This window comes from Palaemon carinicauda, chromosome 10 (assembly GCF_036898095.1).
Source record: "Palaemon carinicauda isolate YSFRI2023 chromosome 10, ASM3689809v2, whole genome shotgun sequence".
Taxonomy (NCBI): Eukaryota; Metazoa; Arthropoda; class Malacostraca; order Decapoda; family Palaemonidae; genus Palaemon; species Palaemon carinicauda.
Genome location: NC_090734.1, coordinates 127,464,019 through 127,488,018, shown reverse-complemented (window position 1 = coordinate 127,488,018; position 24,000 = coordinate 127,464,019). Strand labels below are relative to the sequence as shown.

General features: G+C 42.0%; 1 protein-coding gene across 2 annotated transcripts in view; it reads right to left on the bottom strand.

Moving 5' to 3' along the window:
• The window catches only part of LOC137648733 (uncharacterized), a 332,677-nt gene that overhangs the window by 49,305 nt on the left and 259,372 nt on the right, over positions 1 to 24,000 (bottom strand). Inside the window, exon 1 of one of the 2 annotated variants that reach the window (XM_068381799.1) lies at positions 14,564 to 14,937. The exons of the other annotated variant lie outside the window; for it this stretch is intronic. The gene's annotated coding sequence lies outside the window, so the exon portion shown is untranslated. Of the gene's footprint in view, positions 1 to 14,563; positions 14,938 to 24,000 lie in introns of those variants that run through there. 2 annotated transcript variants of the gene reach the window in all.

The window sequence follows — 24,000 nt, the reverse complement described above, 5'->3', positions numbered from 1 at the left end:
GTCAGCTGTGCCAAGTACCATGGTGCTGATTCCCCAAGATAGGGGGAAGGTGAAGGAAAGAAAGAAGCCAGTCAATCTAACTTACTCACCCCAGACTAACCAGGGTAACCTCAGGCCTCAACCCTCTGCTACGTGTCCATTAAGGAGCTTGAGGTATTTAGACCATTTGTGCAGCTACAACAGAATCAATGGAAACTGTTTCTACGTTCCTGTATGTTACGTCTTGCAGGTAGTGGGCGGTGAAGGTCGTCCGACGCTTCCATATGCCCGCTTGAAATACCTGCGCCACAGAGTAGTTCTTTTTGAACGCCAGGGACGTTGCAATGCCCCTGATGTCATGAGCTCTGGGTCATCGTTGTGGAGGAGGGTCAGAATTAAGTGCAAGGTCAATGACCTTGCAAATCCATGACAAGATTGTGTTTTTCGTGACCCTGCTCTTGACCTTCCCTGTGCTGACAAAGAATGCAGACACACAGGGGCGAGCTGCTGCTGTTCTTTTAAAGTAAAACCTCAGACTCATCACTGGACAAAGTACCAATTGGTTTGAATCTTCGGTTACAGAACGAAGACCCTCGATCTTAAAGGGTCCGAACCTAGGATTCACTACCCCTGGATTTTGAGTCTTGGCAATAAACTCAGGGACGAAGCTGAGAATTACCTCTCCCTATCCCCTTGAATGGGAGATGTCGTATGATAGACAATGCAGTTCACAGACTCTTGGCCGAAGCCAAAGCGAGAAAGAACACCCTCTTCAGAGTAAGGTGGCGATCTGTTGCCTGGTGTAATGGCTCATAGGGAGGACCCTTCACAGACTGAAGAAACCAAACCACGTTCCAAGAAGGAAGTCTAACTTCTGACTGGGGACTGGTAATCTCATAACATCGTATGAGGGGATAAAGTTCCAATGAGGAGGAAATATCTACTCCCTTCAATTTAAAAGCGAGACTCAAAGCGGTAGCCTCTGACTGCAGGAACCGAGAGGAGCATTTCTTCCCAAAGGTATACAAGGAACTCTGCTATAGTTGAAATAGATACATCGAGGGGAGCGATACCCCTTCCATGACACCAACCACAGAAAACTTAACCTAGTAGACTGATGCCCAAGAGCATCCGAGGTGTCCACACCCGGATCTTCGTTCCACCCTGCGGGACCCGTTGCAAAGTATTGCTGCCATAAGAGGGGAGGAAACTTTCTGCATTCATAGTTAATATTTTTGATCTGGGCTACTAGTACGTAACCAGACATATGCACACAACTACCCAACTGACAGAGGTGACGGAAGATACATCTTAATCTCATCCTTCAAAAGTACTGTAGTTGCTTGTGACTGATCGTTGGCGATTGAAAGTTTCTTTGACAGCGAGCGACTATGGAGGTTCACTGGAATGCTGTTATCCACTAGAAATAAGTGAGCTACTCTGGTATTTACTGGTCTGTAAGCAGACATAACACAACCAACTCCCATTCCAGCAATGATAGTAGGAGGACAGATTCAGCATCCCTTTGCGGAGACAGTTACTTGCAACTGATCATATGACACATCAGCGATTGACATGAAATGTTTATCTGTCAAGCAAACACTTGGCACCCTCAGGCACTCAGATGAGAATTGATCTTTCGCTTGTAAGTCAAATGATCCTGGTTCCTCTTAACTGAACCAGCTGACCCTTCAGGGTTTGTCAATGGAGGAGCAGCTGGACAATGAACCTGGGCCTGACCAGACAGAGAACTCTTCCCAGGAGCTGGGCGAGCAGGTGAACAATGCGTATATGGACGGCGAACAGCTGCGGGATGCTCAGAAGAAGGCATGTGTCCTTTAGTAGGAAACATTCTCAGGAGGGGAACGCGAATGATCCCTTGCAGGATACGGTTCGTAGGTGAAAAGTACGATGAGGCAGGCGAAGGTTGGGAACCAGAAGAGACATGACGGAAAGGTTCTTCCAAAGAGGAAGGCTGTGGTGACGAAAAACCGAAGGGTTGTCTCTTCGCCGAAATTGAAAGGACACCCCGAAGGTGCAGCAACGGACGAGTATGGCAAGGTCTCCTACCACGATGACGATGCTCCACAGTGACCGGAGGATCAGCCAGCTGATCGGCAGTAGGACTTTAAAGAGGAGTCTCTATGATTGCCCCTTCACGCGAACAAGAAAGTGGAACACTCGCTTGAGTCGGGGGAAAAAGTGCAGTCCTCAGCAGCAGCAGCAACAGAGCCTGCTGGCAGGGCAGCAAACGAAACTTCTGATAACACCACGTCGACCAAGGTCAAGGGGTCGACCTCCGAAACTGACGAGCGCTGCAGCTCAGCATCCTGGGGAAGAAACTGCAACAGAGCCTCCTTGGAGGGAGAGCCAGGTAACCCCAAAGACGGCAAAACCTGTAATAAGGGAGAAAGAGACACGACCTCCCTAGGGGGAAGAGCCCAGGCCACCTCACTAGGGGAGGCAGCACCATCTCTCGAGGACCGAGGTTGACTAGAGGTTAAGCAGCCTACACTACTACTCGATGGTTCCCCAGAAGCAGTTCGAGTAGGAACTTCGGAGGAAGTTCATGAAGTGGAAGTAGCAGCCTTTGGTTTATTCTGTTTCCAAGAAACCTTCGAACGAGAACAATTCCACTTGGACTTCTTCTTCCGCCACGCCATTACCCATACCTTTCCCACTGTGAGGCAGACCACTCCCGGCATTCATTACATTTGTTAGATTCATCGAAGCACTACCTCTGCAGACCAGACAAAGGTGGTGAAGATCAGTTTCCACCATGCACATGAAGGTACTGCAGGTGTGGCCCTTCAAACCAGGGCAAGTATGCATGGCCGGTAAGCAGTACTCAGCATACACACACACACAGAAAAAAAGACAAAAACTGATTAATGGCAGTTCAAAATGATGGAGAGGAAGCAGTTACAGGTGTGTGAGTGAAAGGGCTACTCCCTTACCCCTCACTAACTAGCGAAATGGGTAGTTAACCCTCGCTAAATTCTAATGATTTATCTTTTCAGCTTTGCTAAAAGTAATACCCCAATAAATACAGTATCGTTGGTTTGTATTCCGGTTACGGCACAAATACAAATTACTTCCAAATTTGTTATTTGTTCTGTCACTAAATACAAACCAACTTACCCTTAAAGAGGGTGGAAGTTCTTGCCGACTGGCTTTCTGGTAATTATAAGGGATGACTTACCCTTTAAGAGGGTGGAAGTTCTTGCCAAACTGGCTTTCTGGCTTTGACCCAGAGTTTTCCCCCTATTGTGTTTTGCATATAATTGGTGGAAATCCTACACCATGCTATGCATGGTCCGCAGCCGACACAAGATGTGTCCTCGTGATACTAGCAATGTGACTTTCTTGGTAAGACTTCTTCCGAGTCATAGAAATCTTCAGAGGTTACCAAGACATACCCAATACCAACCTCGTTAGGGTATGGGGATGCAAGAAGTATTGGAACGATACAAGGTTACACAAGGGAATAATGGTTTGCCAGCAGGTAATTGAAGTCAGCTTTGCAGAGGACCCTGGGAGTTGATTCCCCAAGAGAGGGGAAGATAAAGAAAAGGAGACATTCATTCTGACTAATCCTGGGTTACTTTTGCCCTCAACCCTCTGCTACTTGTCCATCAGGGAGCTTGAGGTGTTAAACCAGTTGTTGTGCAGCCACCACAAAACCAATGGAAAATGTTTCCATGTTCCTGTGGGTTACGTCTTGCAGGTAGTGGGCGGTGAAGACAGTCTGACGCTTCCAAACGCCCACTTGTAGTACCTGCACCACAGTAGTTTTGCTTGAATGCCAAGGACATTGCAATGCCCTTGACGTCATGAGTTCTGGGTCGACGTGTCTGAGATGGATCTGGATTTAGTTCCAGGTTAAAGACCTTGTGAATCCTAGCCGAGATGATGTTCTTCGTGATCCTCCTCTTGATCTTCCATGTGCTAATGAAGAGATTGCTGGCACTCCGGGGCGAGCTGCAGATGTCCTTTTGAGGTAATACTGCAAACTCCTTACTGGGCATAGTAACAGTTGATCAGGGTAATTGGTTACAGAACGGAGACTATTTATCCGGAAGAAATCAAATCTAGGATCCGCTACTCACGGATTTTGAGTCTTTGTAATAAACTCAGGGACAAAGCTGAGGAATACCTCTCCCCATCCCCTTGAATGGGCAATGTCATACAAGAGACCATGAAGTTCACTAAATCTTTTGGCCGAAGCTAAAGCGAGGTGGCAATCTGTTGCCGGGCAAAATGGTTCGTATGGGGGACCCTTCAGAGAATGTAAGTCCAGAACCACATTCCAAGGAAGAGGTCTCACTTCCGGCTGGGGACAGATAAGCTCATAACTTTATATGAGGAGAGAAAGTTCCAGTGAAGAGGAGATATCTACTCCTTTCAGCATAAAAGGCGAGACTCAAGGCTGAGCGGTAACCTTTTACTGCCAAAACTAAGAAGCATTTCTTCCCATAGGTGCACAAGGAACTCCGCTATTGCTGAAATAGTGGCATTGAGGGTACTTAGCCTGGGAGACTGACGCTGATGATTGTCGCAGGTGTCCAGCCATCCTCCCTACAACTTGTTGCAAAAATCCTCTGAGGGAGGAGATGCTGGATAGCCTCCAGGCATGAAGTCGTAGCAAAGCTACGGCTTTGTCCATCCATCCATATACCAAGGCACTTCCCCCAATTTTGGGGGGTAGCCGACACCAACAATGAAACAAAACAAAAAGGGGACCTCTACTCTCTATGTTCCTTCAGCCTAATCAGGGACTCAACCGAGTTCAGCTGGTACTGCTAGGGTGCCACAGCCCAACCTCCCACATTTCCACCACAGATGAAGCTTCATAATGCTGACTCCCCTACTGCTGCTACCTCCGCCGTCATCTAAGGCACCGGAGGAAGCAGCAGGGCCTACTGGAACTGCGTCACAATCGCTCGCCATTCATTCCTATTTCTAGCACGCTCTCTTGCCTCTCTCACATCTATCCTCCTATCACCCAGAGCTTTCTTCACACCATCCATCCACCCAAACCTTGGCCTTCCTCTTGTACTTCTCCCATCAACTCTTGCATTCATCACCTTCTTTAGCAGACAACCATTTTCCATTCTCTCAACATGGCCAAACCACCTCAACACATTCATATCCACTCTAGCCGCTAACTCATTTCTTACACCCGTTCTCTCCCTCACCACTTCGTTCCTAACCCTATCTACTCAAGATACACCAGCCATACTCCTTAGACACTTCATCTCAAACACATTCAATTTCTGTCTCTCCATCACTTTCATTCCCCACGACTCCGATCCATACATCACAGTTGGTACAATCACTTTCTCATATAGAACTCTCTTTACATTCATGCCCAACCCTCTATTTTTTACTACTCCCTTAACTGCCCCCAACACTTTGCAACCTTCATTCACTCTCTGACATACATCTGCTTCCACTCCACCATTTGCTGCAACAATAGACCCCGGCTTTGTGGAAGATGTTTACATGTGGCTGTTTGAGTAGATCGTGTTGTGGAGAGAGTTCTCTAGGGAGCTTTGTTTGGAGCTGCAGAAGATCCGGGAACCATTCTGCATAATATCATAGAAAAGCTATGAGTCATCGAGAGACTGATAGATGTTATGGTTTTGTGGAGTTTCTTCACATCAGACAGAACGGGAGGAAACTTGTAAACGATAATGCTGTCCCACCGTTGTTGGAATGCATTTTGCCAGAGAGCCTAGGGAACTGGGGAGCAGTACAGCGGAGGCCTGAAATTCAGGGACGTCGCGAATAGGTTCACAGTCGGGGAACCCCACAAAGTCGGGACTTTGTTGGCTACTAGATGATTCAAAAACCACTCGGAGCCCACTATCTGAGTCGCTCTGCTCAGGTTGTCTGCGAGCACATTCCTTTTGCCCAGAATGAAGCATGCTGATAGGGGCTGCCAAAAAGGTACCGCTTTGCTTGTTGATGGAAGCCACTACCTTGGTGTTGTCACTCATCAGTACCACCGAGTGACCTGCCAGGAACTGTTGAAGGGCCAAGAAGGCTACCTTCATCTCTAGGAGATTTACGTGCTGATACCCTTCGGACTATGACCATAGGCCTGAGGCTGTGTGGTGCAGCATGTAGAGGACGAGAAGGTCGACACCCTTCGGCAGATTCTCATCTGCAACCCACCATCTGAGGTCCGTCTATTCTTCTAGTCACATAGGAACTAGAACGTCTGGAGAATCGTTGGACTGATTTCAATTGGACCTTAGACGCCATTGAAGAGATTGAATCCTGAGGCGGGAGTTGGGACTAGACAAACCAAGGATGCTAGGTGCCCGAGGAGACACAAACACCTCTGGACCGGGAGTTCTTCTCGTCTGAGGAATGATCTTGCTCCCTTCCTTAGCCTCACTACCATCACCTGATGGGAAGACTTTCTGTTGATCAGTGTCTATGATCAAACCTAAATACACCAGTTGTTGAGGAGGAAGCAGTGACGACTTCTTGAAGTTTACCATGATCGCCAGATCTTGGTAAAACATCAGAAGTTTGTCTCTGTGTTGAAGAAACGTGGCCACCGAGTCTGCTTGAACCAATAAGACGTACATGTACAGATATCGAAGGAGACGGATGCCGATTCTAGGGAGAAAACTCTCACGAAGACCTGAGGTGCTGTGGAAAGACTGAAGCACAGCACCTTGAACTGGTATCTTTTGTTGTCTAGGATAATCCTTAGATACTTTCTTAAAGACAGATGGATTGGGATCTGGAAGTATGCCTCCTTTAGGTCCCCTGTGCACATGAAGTCCTATGGTGTTAGCCCTTGTCCGACTGTGTCTGCCGTCTCCATGCTGAACAAAGTTTGTTTGACAAATTTGTTCAAAGCTGAGAGGTCGATGACTGGTCTCCAGCCTCCAGACACCTTTTTCACAAGAAAGAGTCAACTGAAGAAGACTGGGGAGTCGTCGAGGACCTACTGGAGAGTGCCCTTCTCCAACACGATCTACACTTCAGCCTGGAGGCCCAGCTCCTATGTGGATCACTTCGCATAGGAGCTCGATAGAACTGGAGCCTTGGTCAGTAAAGGAAGAGATTGCGTGAATGGGACGCGATACCCTGAACAAATCACGGAGACTGTCCAGGGTTCAGCCCTGAACTGCAGTCACCTCTGCCAACAGTGATGTAGGCATCCCCCACTGGTGGACAAGTGGGAGGATTGCCCATCCTGGCGGTTGCAGCCCCGGCCGCCCCCTCAATACTCTTCATTCCAGGCGAGGACTTTGAACCCTTCAGATCTTTGGCTGGAAAGGGCTTCTTAGACACCTTCATAGTTGGCGTTGTAGCTGCTGTCCTGTTCGTCGGCAGTTTTGGCTGTTATTGTTTCTTCTGCGGAGAAGGTGGTTTGTAGGGAAGGGATGTCAATGTCCTATGAAGATGGGAGTCATGGTTGGACTAACTCCATCTCTTCACTGGCCGCTCAACGTTTTCCGGTCTGAAAAGGGAGGAACCATCCAGAGTTGAGTTCCTCAGTCTCATAACCTCATTCTGTGGGACTTGATTATGGAACCTTTCTGTTATCGAGTCCCTTCGCCGCAAGATCGTGTTTGCTCACAAGTTTACAACTTAGTGGAAAAGAACTAGATGGTTTGAGTTCCCGATAATAGAAAGGTCTCCATCGCTTTCCAAGAGTTCTCCTTGAACCAGTTCTCGGTCCTCATGAGGCGTCTCACTGATCCCAACCAAAGATTCAGCTCCGAAGTAGCCTGCATGGCGTACTTCGCCACCTTCTCCTGGTTCAGGATATCCGAAACCAAAAATGAAACCTGAAGACCTGAGTCTCTCTCGAGGGAGATTCCTCTGAATAGAGCCTCTAACGAGTGGTTGAGAAGCAGTGCCAGAAGGGGCTCATTGGAAGCCTTTTAATACTTCCTCTGCTGCAAGAATGGCACCGGAAGAAGTTTAGAGGACGAGCCTACCTGGAGGGAGGTAGAGGAGCCGGCGTGCTAAGAAAACGCCTTCCAATGGTCACTCACCAGACCATTAGACCAGAGCAAGGCCTCACTGGTCCTGAGGGGCTTCTGCGTGCCATAGACATGGTCCAAGACCGTGTCTTTGCTCTCTCGAGGGGACATCGCCGGGTCAGATAACCCACTGATGGCCCTCATGCAGGCCAAAACCTGCCAGAAGGCATGCTCAAACTCTTTCTGCACTGCCTCCGATAGCTTCGGACTAGCAGCTCTTAAAAGATGGTCATCATTGTTACCGACGTCATCCACCCACCAGACATCATCTAGAAACGGGTCGAGGTCGTCCGTTGCACGATGGGAGTCAAATTTTCTGACACCCCAGTAGGGTTCAGAGATGGTTGTTTAGGACATTCCTGGGAAGGTCTTGATACCCTTGCCAAAGACTTGGGCAAAGTCTTGGCATCCTTCAACTCCTTCTGAGGAGGTAAGAAATTCTCAAGAAGTGAAGGCCTTGAACGATCTGCTGTTCGTGTCTCTCCTGCTGAGGGAGAGATGTTCTCTCGTAAGGGTTTGGAGACTGGTCGTTGATCCGGTGGAATCACCTCAATAGGAGAGGGGCGGAAAGCAACCCCAGAGACTTTTCTCTAAGAAGGAGAGACTCTTGGCTTGAGAGATGAAAGTGAGAGCCTACTCGCAAAGTGGGGACAACAATACTGAGCCTCCGCTTTGAAGTCTGTACTGGTGTCAGCTTGATCTGGGATGAGTCCTGTTGTTCAGCTACTCCTCATTTCATCTTAAGGGAAGGGATGGAAGGGTCAACTGGAGGAGAGGATGACTTTTCAGGTGGGATCCTAGGAGTACTGGTCGATCGAAGAGGTGGAACACCTCCCACAAAGGCCTAGTGGACTGCTCTAACCAGGGTGTTGAACCACGGTTCTTTGCCCACTGCAGCGCTGGCCGAAAGGTTCCCTGAGAGGATCGAAGCTGAGGGTTTCAGGAAAGATAGGACATTCCTACCATGATCAATCGATGACCAAACAGAAGAAGAGGACAGATGCGGCTTTGAGGCACTGGCGAACAGCAGGTTGGTGAGCGCTGATGAGCAACAAGAAGCTCAAGAAGGAAAGTGTCTAGACGCCTGTCTCCGATCTAAAGATCGCCTGCGGTCTGGGGAACAATGGCTGGATGGCGAACGCCTAGGAACTGGCGAGCGGCGAATCACAAAAGAACTAGGCAAAGATGGAAAGAGACGAGCAACTGTCAAATGATGAGCTACTGGTGATCGGTGCGCAGCTGGCAAATAGCAAGTAAAAGGAAAATGATGGCTAACTATAGAGCGTTTAGTAGTAGGAGATCGGCGAGTCGTTGGTGAACGACGATCTGCCAAAGAATGACGAGCAGCTGGCGATCAACGGGAAGCTGGCACACGGCGAACCATCGGTGATTGGCGAGAAGCCAGAAAATGATAGACAGCCAGTGGTTGATGAGTCACAGGTAAGTGACTAGAAGCTTGCGGACTGCAAACAGTCGGAGAACCACGAACTACGGTAGCTTGACGAGCAGTCGGAGTATCCGGAGATTCTATGACAGATGGTGAACCATGAACAACTGACAGGTGGCGAGAGGTCAGAGAGTAATGGTGGACAGGCAAACGCCGCATGGCTGACTAACGGTGAGTCCAGGGAGAGTCCGATAAGGTAGGTGAGGGTCGGGAAGCAGAAGGCTGTCGGCGAGGCTGACAAGATTCGTCATAATGATGGTCTCTGGGAGAGAGCTGCACCCGTGGTGACGAGTAACGAGGAGTGGGCAAGCAGCGAGGTTCTAGCGAGCGACGATCCTCCAAGGGGGACCGTCCGACGGGCGAAGGAGGAGAGCCAAAGAGACGTCTCTTAGCTGGAGGTGAAGGAGAACGTTTGAAGTGACGAGACGGATCACGCACTCTGCGAACTCGACGAGGACGGTCAAGATCTTACAAAGAAGTTGACGGCTCAGCAGCAAGATTTCTAAAAGACCTACAGATCGGGGTCTTGAAGGGGATCTCACTCTAGGACAAGACACATGCCCACCTGCAGGAGAGACCTGCCTCGGACTTTGCTCCGGCCCCAACGGAAGAGTCGGCTCAGCAAGGGGAAAAGCGCAGTCTTTGGCAACAGCGACAGCAGCGGCAGAAGAGGCAGGGCGGGAATCGTCAGCAGACGAAACCTTAGGAACACGTAAGCCAACACTCAGCAACGATAAGGGATTCACCAACGAGGAAGTCGGTGTTCTGTTCCTCTCCGCACCGAGTTGAAGGAGCTCAAAAATGACAAACTCAGAGATAATTTATATTTTTCCTGATACAAAACCTGTGGCTATTTATTAGGGGTATCACTTTCGGCGAAGCTGAAAGGACGGGTCATTAAAATTTAGCGAAGGTTAACTATCCATCCCGCTAGTTAGCAGCGGGTAACTTGCTACTCCTCCCACTCAAACACCTATTATTCAGCTCACTTTGCTTGGCGGTAGGACTTCAAGGGGGATAGGGTTGGCGAGTAAGTTTGTATAAATAGCTAAAGGTTTGTATCGTTACGAAAAATACAAATTTTCTCCGAATTTGTCATTGGTTCTATAGCTGGAATACAAACCTACGCTATTTATTAGGGGTGACTCACCCATTAGAAGGATGAACGTCCCTGCCAAACTGGCTTTCGGCGATCGCTGGGGCATTGGAAGGCGCTGACGAGCAGGCAAATGCTGATATATCGAAGAGCTCTGATGCGGTGAAGGGCGATGACGCTCTGGGAGGCGTTTAAGAGTTGGAGGGCACTTACGTGATGCTGGTGAGCGCTGGTTCACTAAAGGGTACTGGCACGCTGGAGAACGTCAGAGGTACATTACGAGCAGGCAGACGAGGAATAGGAGACAGGAACGAAGAGGGCAGGTCAACGTGAAGGAAGGTCTGGAACAGAAATGTGCCCTTTGGAAGGACGAACATTCTCCAACGCAGTTTGCGAATGATCCACAAAAGAGTCCAAGGCCGAAGTCCGAGGACCCGCGACAGTATCGTCAGGAGATGGCTCAGGAACGGGCGAAGGTCAAGGGCCAGAAGATGACTGAAGTGGAGGCTCCTCTGTGGGGGAAGGCTGCGAAGGTGAGGCTGAAGAGCCAAAGAGGTGCCTTTTCACTGATAGTGAAGGGCCACCTCTAAGGTGAAGTGGAGGGTGAAGAAGCACCAATCCTCCACAGAGGAGTCTCTATGAGTGAACTCCTCCTTCAAGGAGATTCACTCGTAGGAGACAGACGAAGGACTTAGTTTCCCACTCGAAGAATGAACAGGAACGGGGGAAACACAGTCGGCAGCAACAGCTGGAGAGTCTGAAGGTGCAGAGGTGTCGGCAGCAGCCACAGAAGACGCCTCAGACACCACAACGTCGACGCACGACAGAGGAGCCAACTCCGAAGTCAACGAAGGCTGAGCACTAGCACCACGAATGATGGATTGCAGCAAGGAGTCCTTGGAGGGCTTACCCAAAAACCCCAAGGACGACCACACCTGTAAATAGAGAGACAGAGACAAGGCCTCACCCGGGGGGAGAGGTAGGGCCACTTCACTAGGGGAACCAACACCATCTCTCAGGACCGGGGTTGGCCATAGATTAAAGGGTCTACGCTACTACTCGACAGTCTCTCGGAAGAGACTGAACGAGCAGGAGCTTCGGAGGAAGGTTGGGAAGTAGAAGAAGGGGCCTTGGGTTTTACCCCTTTCAAAGAAACCTTCAAAGGGAAACATCCCACTTTGACTTCTTTCACCGTCGCCCAAACCATTCCCACTGAGAGGCAGACCACTCCTGACACTCGCTACACCTGTTATCACGATCACACCATTGACCTCTGCAGGCAGGACAAAGGGTGTGGCAATTGGTGTCCATGGCTGACATGAATATTCCGCAGGGCCGGCCTTCAAGTCCAGGGCAAGTACGCATAGTCGCAGAAATCAACACACACATTAATCAAAGAGAAAGCACAAATAAAAGCAATTAATGGCAGTCCAAAATAGGCGAGGATTAAGAACAGCAACGACCGTTCACAATCCGAGCCAAAAGAAAAGTGAGCTAATCACCTGTGTATGAGTAGGAGCAGTAGCAAGCTACCCCCTCCACTACCCGCTAACTAGCGTAATGGGTAGTTAACCCTCACAAAAAATTTTAATGGCTCGTCCTTTCAGCTTCGCTAAAAGTAATAACCCCCTGATAAATACCGTAGGTTTGTATTGCAGTTACGGAACACACACTAATAGGTGGTGCTTCAGCCTAAGTTACTAGTTCAAACAGAATAAAGGGCTAGTTTTATATTTTAAACCTCTTTGTTATTAATTTTCATTATTGGAATATGCAATATATTCATAACTCTTATTTCATTGACCACACTGATAACAAAAGATTAGGGTAGAAATGTGTGTTTGATATATTTAGCCTGATCATTAGAAATAGAAGACAAGTCTATGTTCCAACAGATGCTGGAGCGCGAAGCTACAACTCACCCCTTGTTAAGTGTGTGCGTTCACTCCTTAAGTTTGTATAATTGATAGTTATTACTAATATACTAGCCCACAGGGTTAACGCACATAGCAAAACATAGTCCGCTTTCCAGAACATAGGAGCTGTAGTGAGAGGAAGTTTAATCGAGCAAAGCAAACATAGGGCAGAGAAAAAAAACAATAAATAATTAGCTCAATTAAGTAAGGAAGTATTTGGGTAATTCTAAGCAATAGCCCTGTCAGCAAGTTATCACATTTAAGTACTTTCACTAAAAAGAGGGAAGTTCAAGATTACGTTTGATTTAGTGTATACGGTAAATCTAAGAGTTCTTGTCTCAATTGTTATTTAAATTATAAAGATTTTGTTTTGCATTATTGTGGTAACATCAAAAGAATAATAAGTACTGACAAGATCACGGTCTTATTAAAAGTGAAAGTGACACTATTTGCCCCACCTGTGGTAGCTAAGGGCCGACTTGATCTTAACAAAAGAGCATTTCGACGTGACAGAAGGCATGTTGTATCGAAAAACAAGAAGTGAAAAAAAAGGTGGTTTTTACGTATCCATTTTTAAGGGAACATGGTTTGAAAAGTCTCGTATTGGATCATAGGCTCCATGCATTATTAAAGATAGCACCTCACTTTTACCCTCAAACCTAAGTAAGTACACATAGGGTTTTAGGCTGTATTATATCTACTATGGCTGAGTAAGACGGGGTCAACTGGGTAAGGATACGGCTACTAGGTTAGGTTATGTGGTTTAAGTTAGCTGGTGGCCTTGTTTATTGCTAATTCTACATGTGCTATCATTCGTATGTTAAAATGGATTCTTTAATTCATTCCCCACCCAAAAACCCAGGTTCCCACCGGGGGTTCCCAAAGATTGGAAAGGTTAACGAATTGGGTAAAAATACTGTTCCTTCTCTGAAAAAGGGTCGGCTTTAGATAAAGCACAAAGTAATTCATCAGAAATAAAAAAAATATCAAAATTATTAATGGCGGAGCTATTGTATAGAATTACCAGTACTGTATTTGCAATACAATGAACACTTACAAACGATACCATAAAAAATGGGATGGAAAACTGCGTCTTCTAAGTATCTGGAAATCCTGGCAAGCTAGAGCTCCAGTGTTTTGACAGTATATCATTAAATATCAATACAATTAGACAAGAACAGTATATTTTACAATGTTTCGAACGTAATTGATGCCGGTATCTAGTGCAAAGCCATAGCTTTTCAGTTATGGTAGTTGACCCACCATTACTCTAAAACGTTCGTAAGACCTCGAAATACATTCGTAAGCAATAATATTTTCTACAAACCGTTTATTGCACCATTCTATAATTTTACCGAAGATCGCTGGGTTACCAAACCTGCCAATCAAATAGAAAATGGGAATCATATAACCACATCCATCGTCAAGTATGTTTACATTGAACAAACACTAATTATTCATTTACTGGTCTTTGCTGGGCCTTGGTTTGCTTTGCTCGCAATTCAACATTATATCATTAACCCTCTGTTCTGGCAAGAGGTAGATGTTGCGTTGTGCGCGTGGGCGAGTATTGGGGTGGACAAAAAATTGGTGACCCAACTACCTATACATTACCTGTATCAGAACCTTTGTACATCAGCGACCAGTTCCTTCCATTTGGATTAAAAATTGATATCAACTAACCTAAATATTCCCCCTAACCTAACCTACAAGCCGTGTCCTTCCCTACTTACCTAATGGCCTACGACTCCCCCTCCACTGTCGTATTCTCAGTTAACTGTAATCATACATACGGGTGGCCGCTATCATACATACAACCCCCCTGTAGCGTATATTTACCCACATCTTATTTATTTCATTAGGAATATTGTACTATTGTAACAATTTACCATAATGGCTGAAACTGTAATAATACCAAGACCCAAGTTATCTCGATTAACCTAATTAAATCACTGACTTTGTTTTGCTTGTAAGTCATTATAACACGAACCAGGAATTTTGGGTTAGCTCCTACAACCTCTTAAAAGTAAATAAGTACCGAAGCATACAACAGTACATACTAGACTTTGGGCTAGCAACACATTTTTACTTTCCTTTACATTAAATTTACCTCAAATTCTCACAAACGATGGCACTTCCTTCGCGCAGTAGTATAATTAAGCCTTATAAGCTCATTTATTGGAGAAATAGCAGCTTTCCACTAACATTTAAAACCATTTATTACACAAAAATTAGAACTACTTTCGGTATAATGGTAACTTGTTTCTTTGCTTACATGGAGTTGTTCGCTTTGCAAGATTGGACTCACCAGTTTCAGAAGTCAAAACCGGTTCCGTTCTCTAATCAATTATTGTGTTTCTAACATTCAATTATAGTTCTTGAAATTCAATAATGAGGCTTGTAAAATTTTGTTCTAAATACATTACTGCAAACACAGTTTCAATTTCCACTCTCAATTTTGGGTTCATAAATAAAAGCTAGAGAGGACATTCAAAGTGAAGTTATCATCTGATAATGAAATGACAAGAGTTAACTCTGGTGTGAGTTGGAAATGTATAATAATCATCCAGCCTAATTTCTGAGACCTGGTATATAATTCCACATGGGGCATCGTAAATGTTCCTCGTTTGAGAATTGGAGGGGTCATAGTAAGCTGATTAAAAAATACATATTCTTTGAAGTAGTTAAGATAAACGTTCTTAAAAAGCCGGAATCATATAACAGTTACATTGGACAGCAAATAATGTCAAACTTATATCTCAAAATGATAGCAAAGCTGTATGTGATGTAAAATCTGTTATTGGGATGACAATGACTCAATATTATATTACTAATAAAGTGAGTGGATAGAATTGAGGCAAATAGTGTAACATCATCTGCGTATGCAACAAGCTTGTTTTATGGGCCAAACCACATGTCAAGTGTATATAGTATGAAAAGTAATAGGCCAAGAACACTGCACTGAGGAACACCAGATATCACATTCCTCTATCCACTATGGTGTCCATAAACAACTCTTTGTTATCTATTACTTAAAAATTCAATAATGATGCTAAGAAATGACCCAGCAACTCCCAACTGTTTGAGTTTGAAAACAAGGGCCTCATGATTTACACGGTCAAAGACAGCACTAAATTTAAGGTCAATCTTACGACCTTCCTGACCACAGTCAAGGGATTTCTCTACAGCATTGGAGATTGAAAGAAGAGCATCACGTGCTCCAAGGCCTTTACGAAAACCAAATTGTAAACAAGGGAACAGGTGGTTAACTTTAGCAAACCTATTAAGACGTTTTGCCAAAAAAAAGACGTTAAATTTTTTAGATAATATGGGTTATGGAAATTGGACAGTAATTAGTTGGACTTTAACTACCACACACATTTGCATTGTGGAGTAAAATTACCAATTCTCCAACAAGAACTACGAAATCTGCAGTCTTTATAAAAAAAAGGAAAAAACCATTTGGATCTACACCTCCATAAGCATCACGGTCTATCAAGAGAACTTTAATTTCACGAGATCTAAAAGCTAAGTTCAGTCTCAGGAAAACAGGAATAAGGAAAATAGTTTCTCATTACTCTGCTTATTGTCAAACACATCAGCCCAAAGCGTTGCCTTATTCTTTGGACAGTAAGTGACAGAGTCTGACTCAACTCCCAGGGGATAATACATTAATTTCTTTCTTGTTCGCTAACTCACCTGACCACAAAATTACTGTAACTTTCACATACGCATATATACAAAGGACATTATATATATATATATATATATATATATATATATATATATATATATATATACAGTATATATATATATATATACATATATATATATATATATATATATATATATATATATATATATATATATATATATATATATATATATACACATATATATACTGTATATATATAATATACTTACTTTTACTTTTAGAGGTTTATTTCTCGCCCTCCATCAAACACTAAAGGTCTGTTCAGGCGGGCCTTGGTGTATGAAAAAATAATTCCTTTCCAGTTAATATTTTGCTCTGTATCGTTATCAGTTATTTCGCTAGCATTTGTATTCAGGCTTAATAGTTTTCAGGTCACTATTATAACACTTTCTAAAAAGATAAGTCTTCAGGTTTTTCTTGAAGGCTGCCACATTTGTGCTATTCTTGACATCGTTAAAGAGTCTCGGTGCAGCATAACTGAACGTTCTTCCTCCTATTGCATGATTCACACTAATTTCGAATAGTCTATGTGGGTCATCTGCATGTCTAACTCTTACAGCGGCGCTGGTAGCTTCAGGGTAGGGGACCAAGCAATCACGAAGATATTTAGGCTTATCACTTGTAAGTGCTTTGTGAGTCAACAAGCAAATTTTAAATTCAATTCTAGCCTTAACAGGTAACCAATGTAGATCGATCAGTGCAGGAGTTATTCTCTCCCGAAAATTAATGCCTTTTATCAGTCTAGCCGCCCGGTTTTGCACATTTTGAAGCTTCCTTAGTAGTGTATTGGGCAATTTGTAGTACAGAGAATTGCAATAATCAAGCCTTGATATTACATGACTCATCACTAAAATTTTTGTACTGCCCTCTGTTAAATATTTTCTAATAAATGCTATGTTTCTCAGGTGATAGTTACACACTTTCACTGTGTTCACAATTTGGTCCTTCATTGTGTGTGTGTGTGTGTGTATGTGTGTACTTCCAATATTCCAAGCAAAATTTATATAATGATATTACAATTGCTTCTAATGGAAACTAAGAAAACCGGCAAAGGACATTTTTCTTTGTTTCAAAGGGAGATTCAGAGCTTTATTATTATTATTATTATTATTATTATTACTTGCTAATTTATTGATTGATTAGAAGTTTTCTGGCATCCTGACATATTACTTGCTAAGCTACAACCCTACTCGGGAAAGCAGAATGCTATAAGCCCAAGGGCTCCATCAGGGAAAATAGCCCAGTGAGGAAAGGAAATAAACTACAAAAGGAGTTAAAGAACAACAATAACATTAAAACAAATCTTACATATATAAACCAGAAAACTTTAAAATAACAAGAAGAGAAATAAGATAGAATAGTGTGCGCAAGTGTACTCTCAAGCAAGAGAACTCTAAGAAAATGGAAGACCATGGTACAGAGGCTATGCCACTACCCAAGACTAGAGGACAAAAGTTTGATTTTGGAGTGCCCTTCTAGTAGAAGAGCTGCTTACTATAGTTAGTCTTCTACCTTTATCAGGAGGGCATTAGCCACTGAACAATTACAGTGCAGTAGTTAACCTCTTGAGTTAAGAAGAATTGTTTGGTAATCTCTGTGTTGTCAAGTGTATGATGAAATAGAAGAATGTGTAAAAAATAGACCACATTATTCTGTGTATGTGTAGGAAAAGAAGAAATGGGCCGCACCCAGAGAGAAAGATCCAATGTAGTACTATCTTACCAGTTAAATGACCCAAGAACTCTCTGGAAGTAGTATCCCCATGCATTCACTTTTCACTTACTTTAAGTGCTGCTTTCCTGGTCCTTAAAGTAAATAAAAGTATACATTTTTAGGTATTTTGCATATCATACTACACAACTGGCGTTTATTGGCAAATCCACATTATCGAAACACTTATTTTCTTTTTCACATCATTTCTCCTGTCAGTGATCATAGTTGATGCTTCAGCACTAGTAAGTTTTCTTTTACTTAAATTTGTCAACGTGTCACTTTTTTTGGGGGGGGGGGGGCATCAGTGTTTGAAGTGTTAACTTAATTGATTTAACATACATATGGTTTGAAGATGCAGTAAAGTGTTTCGATAAACTGTGCTTGAAAGACTGTATCACAGAATTGAGTAAGATGGCAGGGAAAGAGGATGCTGAGATGATATATAAATCAAATGAGAGAGCTAAAGTAATTATTAAGATTCCTGTTGGACATACCGAAGAACTTAACATAGACGGAAATGTAAGACAGGGAACAATTTTTGGACCAAAATTATGTTCAATCGTCACAGACGAAGTAAATTCTGTAAGTGAGAAGACGATAATCCTGATTAGAAACATCAGAATAGATGTCCTGATTTATGTAGACGATATATTGTTCCCTAGCATCGATAGATGCAAAGTAGAAAAAAGCTATAAGCAGCTGCCGCAGTTTGGAAGGCCTAAAAAAAAATTACTTTTAGAGCCACTCCACAGAAATCTACGGTGTTTGTAATTAGACACACAAAAGAAGAGGTTAAAACGGTGAATGGAGTGGTTAGAAATGGAAGGATAGAAACAGTTGAGGAATGTAAATACTTAGGAGGATATTATTCAGAAAAGGGAAACCACAGTCTTAAAGGTGTAAATACACGTTCAAAAAAAGCGTCAAAATTTTGCATCAAAATTTTCATATCAAAATTTTGATGCAAAATTTGAGTGTGTGTAGGACGTTTTGATGTCAAAACTTTGCTTCAAATCTTTTTTTGACATCAAAACGTCCTACACACACTCAAATTTTCCATCAAAATTTTGATGCAAAATTTGAGTGTGTGTAGGACGTTTTGATGTCAAAACTTTGCTTCAAATCTTTTTTTGACATCAAAACGTCCTACACACACTCAAATTTTCCATCAAAATTTTGATGCAAAATTTTGACGCTTTTTTTGAACGTGTATTTACACCTTTAGCATAAGTAAAAGGGAAGCAAAAAATGAATTAATGGTGCAAGAAGTTCAGAAGTATGGTACAGTAAAAGAGGAGGGGATTTTGGCATTGCTTGTGATAATAAAGATTTAGGAAACAATAGTAGTTTAAAGGCCACTCATGAATGGCAGAGGCAAAGGACAGTGACATTGCTCTATCAAGTAGGACAATGCCCTAGAAACTGACCATATTACATATGATCAGCGCCCGAGCCTCCTCTCCACCCAGGCTAGGACCACGGAGGGCCAGGCAATGGCTGCTGATGACTCAGCAGATAGACCTATAGGCTCCCCCAAATCCCCATCTTTAACTCACAAGGATGGCGAGGTTGCAGCGATCAAAGGAACTAACGAGTCTGATCGGGACTCGAACCCCAGTCTGGCAATCATCAGGCAAGGAAGCTACCACCCGAAAAAAAAAATGAAAGAGTTAGAGGGTATACAGTACAAAATTATAAAAGGAATGTTTGAACATGTTGCAACCACACCTTGTTGGGGGTTAATAGCGGAAACAGGAATATGACCAGTTGAAAATAGAATCGAGTATAAAAACGTGAGGCTGTTTCATAACATCAGATGATAAATGATTAGGGATAGTGGAAGACCAAATAAGGGAACCGTATAGGAAATACTGGGGAAAAGTATCAATATATATATATATATATATATATATATATATATATATATATATATATATATATATATATATATATATATATATATATACAGTATATATGATATTAAAATTAAAGAAGAAGGTATAAAAATCAAGAACGTAAGAAAGAAATATAAAGTTAATTGTCAAATGAAATTATAAGAAATTACCAAAAATGAGGTTTGTAAATAGTAATGGCAGAAAAGATTACATACGTGAACTTAAACCCAAGGAAGCAGTAATAATAATGAAAACAATGTTAAATATGAAAGATTAAAAAATGTAGAAACAGGTGTGAAAATGATAGGCTGTGTGTTTTGTAGTGAAGTAGATGACACAACAGAGTTTATATTTAGCTGCAATGAATTCAAAGAATTTAGAAGCAATGCCATGGAACAAAATTAGAGACACTAACTAAAGAAGTTGCCTGATGTATTAAACAGGCTTTGGAAGCTATAAATAAAAGTATGCAAGCTCTGCTGTCTGTGTGGGAGGTATCTGAAAAAATGAACTTTCTGCAGGTTGCAGCGTTTTGCACCTACGCCCCCAGTAATGCATCCACAATCATAGTGTTGTGGAGTAAGCAACGAGGATCCTGGAATTGATAAATAAAAGAAAAGCAAGTAAATCAAGTCTGGACAATAGGAGGGAACTTTTCATAAATGGAGTTGATAAACAATTTGATAGGTTAAGATGGAGTAAATCAAAGGAGAAAAGACATGTAAATATCAGCGTGGTGGAATGGAAGGGAGATGGACAGAAGACCATTTGATTAGGCTACAGTCAATGTAAGCATAGATCATAATAAGTAATTGGAGAACCGACAAACGTACGGCTTGGATATGCTCCCAATTGCTTCGGCAATCTTTTCCGTGCCGATTGCCATAAAGAACTAGGAACAATTGCAGGTTGAAAAGAAGTCTGTGATATATGAAACGAACAAGAAGGGACCAGCAGGAGTGGGCACTTCTGTGGCAAAACAGAAGAAATATGGTTTAAAGGCTTAAAGGCCACTCATGAATGGCAGAAGCAAGGGACAGTGATATTGCCCTATCAAGCAAGACAATGCCCTAGAGACTGGTCATATATACATACGATCAGCGCCCAAGCCCCCTCTCCATCCAAGCTAGGGCCAAGGAGAGGCAGGCAATGGCTGCTGATGACTCAACAGATAGACCTATAGGCTCCCCCAAACCCACCATCCTTAGTTCACAAGGATGGTGAGGTTGCAGCGATCAAAGAAACTATCAAGTTTGAGCGGGACTCGAACTCCAGTCTGGCGTTCACCACTCAAGGACGTTACTACATCGGCCACCACAGGGAAAGTAGAGTGAGGCACTATATTTGACCGGAAATTTTGTTCTTTGGTGACAGATCAGGGGAATGCTAAAGTCAGAAAAGGGTAAGACTCACAAGGGATGTAGAAGTAGAAATATTTATAGATGTGATCATAGTTTGTCAGTTCGTTTTAGCTATGGTAAGCAGCTCTTCTAGACTGACACTTCAAAATCAACCCATTGTTCTCTAGTCTTGGGTAGCGCCATAGCCTCTGAACCATGGTCTTCCACTGTCTTGGGTTACAGTTCTCATGCTTGAGGGTACACAAGAGCACACTATTCTATCTTATTTCTCTTCCTCTTGTTTTGTTAAAGTTTTTATAGTTTATATAGGAGATATTTCAATGTTACTTTTCTTAAAATATTTTATTTTCCTTTTTTCCTTTCCTCACAGGGCTATTTTCCTTGTTGGAGCCCCTGGGCTTATAGTATCCTGCTTTTCCAGCTAGAGTTGTAGCTTAGCAAGTAATAATAATAATAATAATAATAATAATAATAATAATAATAACAGGAAAGGAGTGGAAGTAGCAATCGCCAACTGTCATAGAAAGGAAATCTTTCAAAAGATCATATTTAGTACCAAACTAGAAAGGCAGAAGTATTAATCATTGGAAGTAACGAGGATGAGCAAGTGAACTGGAAAGCCCAAATAGAGATCAAATGAGTAACCGAATATAAATGTTCGGGAGAATAGCACGATGAAAAAGATAAAAAATTGAGTAATAATAAAGGACAAGGAAAAAGTTGAATTCATGAGACATGAAATAAGCAAAACGTGGCCACAAGTGTGTGTGTGTGTGTGTGTGTGTGTGTGTGTGTGTGTGTGTGTGTGTGTGTGTGTGTGTGTGTGTGTGTGTGAGAGAGAGAGAGAGAGAGAGAGAGAGAGGGGGCATGAAATTGTAGTAATCCAAATGATCTTGATTAGAATAAAGGAGATAGAATTGATAACAGTACGTAATCACTTTGTACTGTGATGTGATGAGACAGGTGAGCTACTTTCCGCAAGTGTCGGAGAGGGTAAAGATCAGCCGCTTAAATGCCATATATCCGCATTGTGATGAATAAAAGAACTGGATAATTGGGACAGCAAACCCAACAGAGCATGAACTTTTACCGTGGAATAAATTATGCTTTTTAAAGATGATGCATTTATTTACTTGTTTAATTATTATTATTATTATTATTATTATTATTATTAGCCAAGCTACAACCCTAATTGGAAAAGCAAGATACCATAAGACCAAGGGCTCCAACGGGGAAAATAGCCCAGTGAGGAAAGGAAATTGGGAAATAAATAAACGATATAAGATGTAATGTACATTAAAAATAAAATATCTTAAAACCATTAACAACATTAAAACAGATATTTGATTTATAAACTATAAAAGGACTTATATAAGCGTGTTCAAAAAAAAAAAAAAAACATTTGCAGCGAGTTTGAACTTTTGACGTTCTACTGATTCAACTACCCGATTAGGAAGATCATTAATTATTCAAGTTATACTCATTAATGGTTATGTTAATGGAGATAGCATTTTATCATTCTGGCCATTGTTGAAAATTGATGTTAATGAAAACGCAGATGTTGATGCTAAACAAGTAATAGATTTACTACATATTAAATGATCCTATAAGTATTATAAAACTATCATGACAAAACATTATATATTGAGAAAATGACAAACGATGAGGGATGTTATGAATCGGAAAATAAAAAAAAAAAAAACAATTCCTCCATGGGAATTACCATGTCAGAAAGATAGGAAGACCGAGGTAAGTATAGCAAGAGTGATTATTCATACGGAATTAACCAATGGCTTTATTACGTGTACAGTCCTCAGGTGCGGTGAATGTGACGCAGTGTTAACCCTCCAACTTATACTCAGCGAATGTATTGTTTTTTTAAACACCCTTTTTAATACTCATCGAATGTTTTGTTTAAAAAAAAAACTTTTTTTTATACTTAGCGAATGTATTGTTTTTAAAACACTTTAATATACTCAGCAAATGAATTGTTTAAAAAAAAACATTTTTATACTTAGCGAAAGTATTGTTTTTAATAAAAACTTTTTTTAGTACTCAGCGAATGTTTTGATTAAAAAAAACTTTTTTTATACTCGGTGAATGTATTGTTTTTAAACACTTTTTTTTTATACTCAGCGAATGTTTTGTTTAAAAAAAAAACTTTTTTATGCTCAGCGAATGTATTGTTTTTAAAACACTTTAATATACTCAGCAAATGAATTGTTTAAAAAAAAACATTTTTATACTTAGCGAATGTATTGTTTTTAATAAAAACTTTTTTTTTGATACTCAGCGAATGTATTGTCTAACAAAAAAAAAAATTATACTCAACGAATGTATTGTTTTTAAAACACTTTTTTTTATACTCAGCGAATGTATTGTTTTAAAAAAACTTTTTTTTATACTCAGCGAATGTATTGTCCAAAAAAAAAATTTTACTCAGCGAATGTATTCTTTTTAAAACACTTATTTATACTCGGCGAATGTATTGTTTTTAATAAAACTTTTTTTTCTTTTATACCCAGCGAATGTATTGTTTAAAAAAAAACTTTTTTTATACTCAGCGAATATATTCTTTTTCAAACACTTCTTTTTATACTCAGCGAATGAATTGTTTTTAAAACACTTATTTATACTCGGCGAATGTATTGTTTTTAATAATACTTTTTTTACACTCAGCGAATGTGTTAAAAAAATATTTTTATACTCAGCGAATGTATTGTTTAAAATTTTTTTTTATTATACACAGCGAATGTATTGTTTTTAAAAAATCTTTTTTATACTTAGCGAATGGATTGTTTTTAAAACACTTTTCTTATACTCAGTGAATGTATTGTTTTTAAAACACTTTTTTATACTCAGC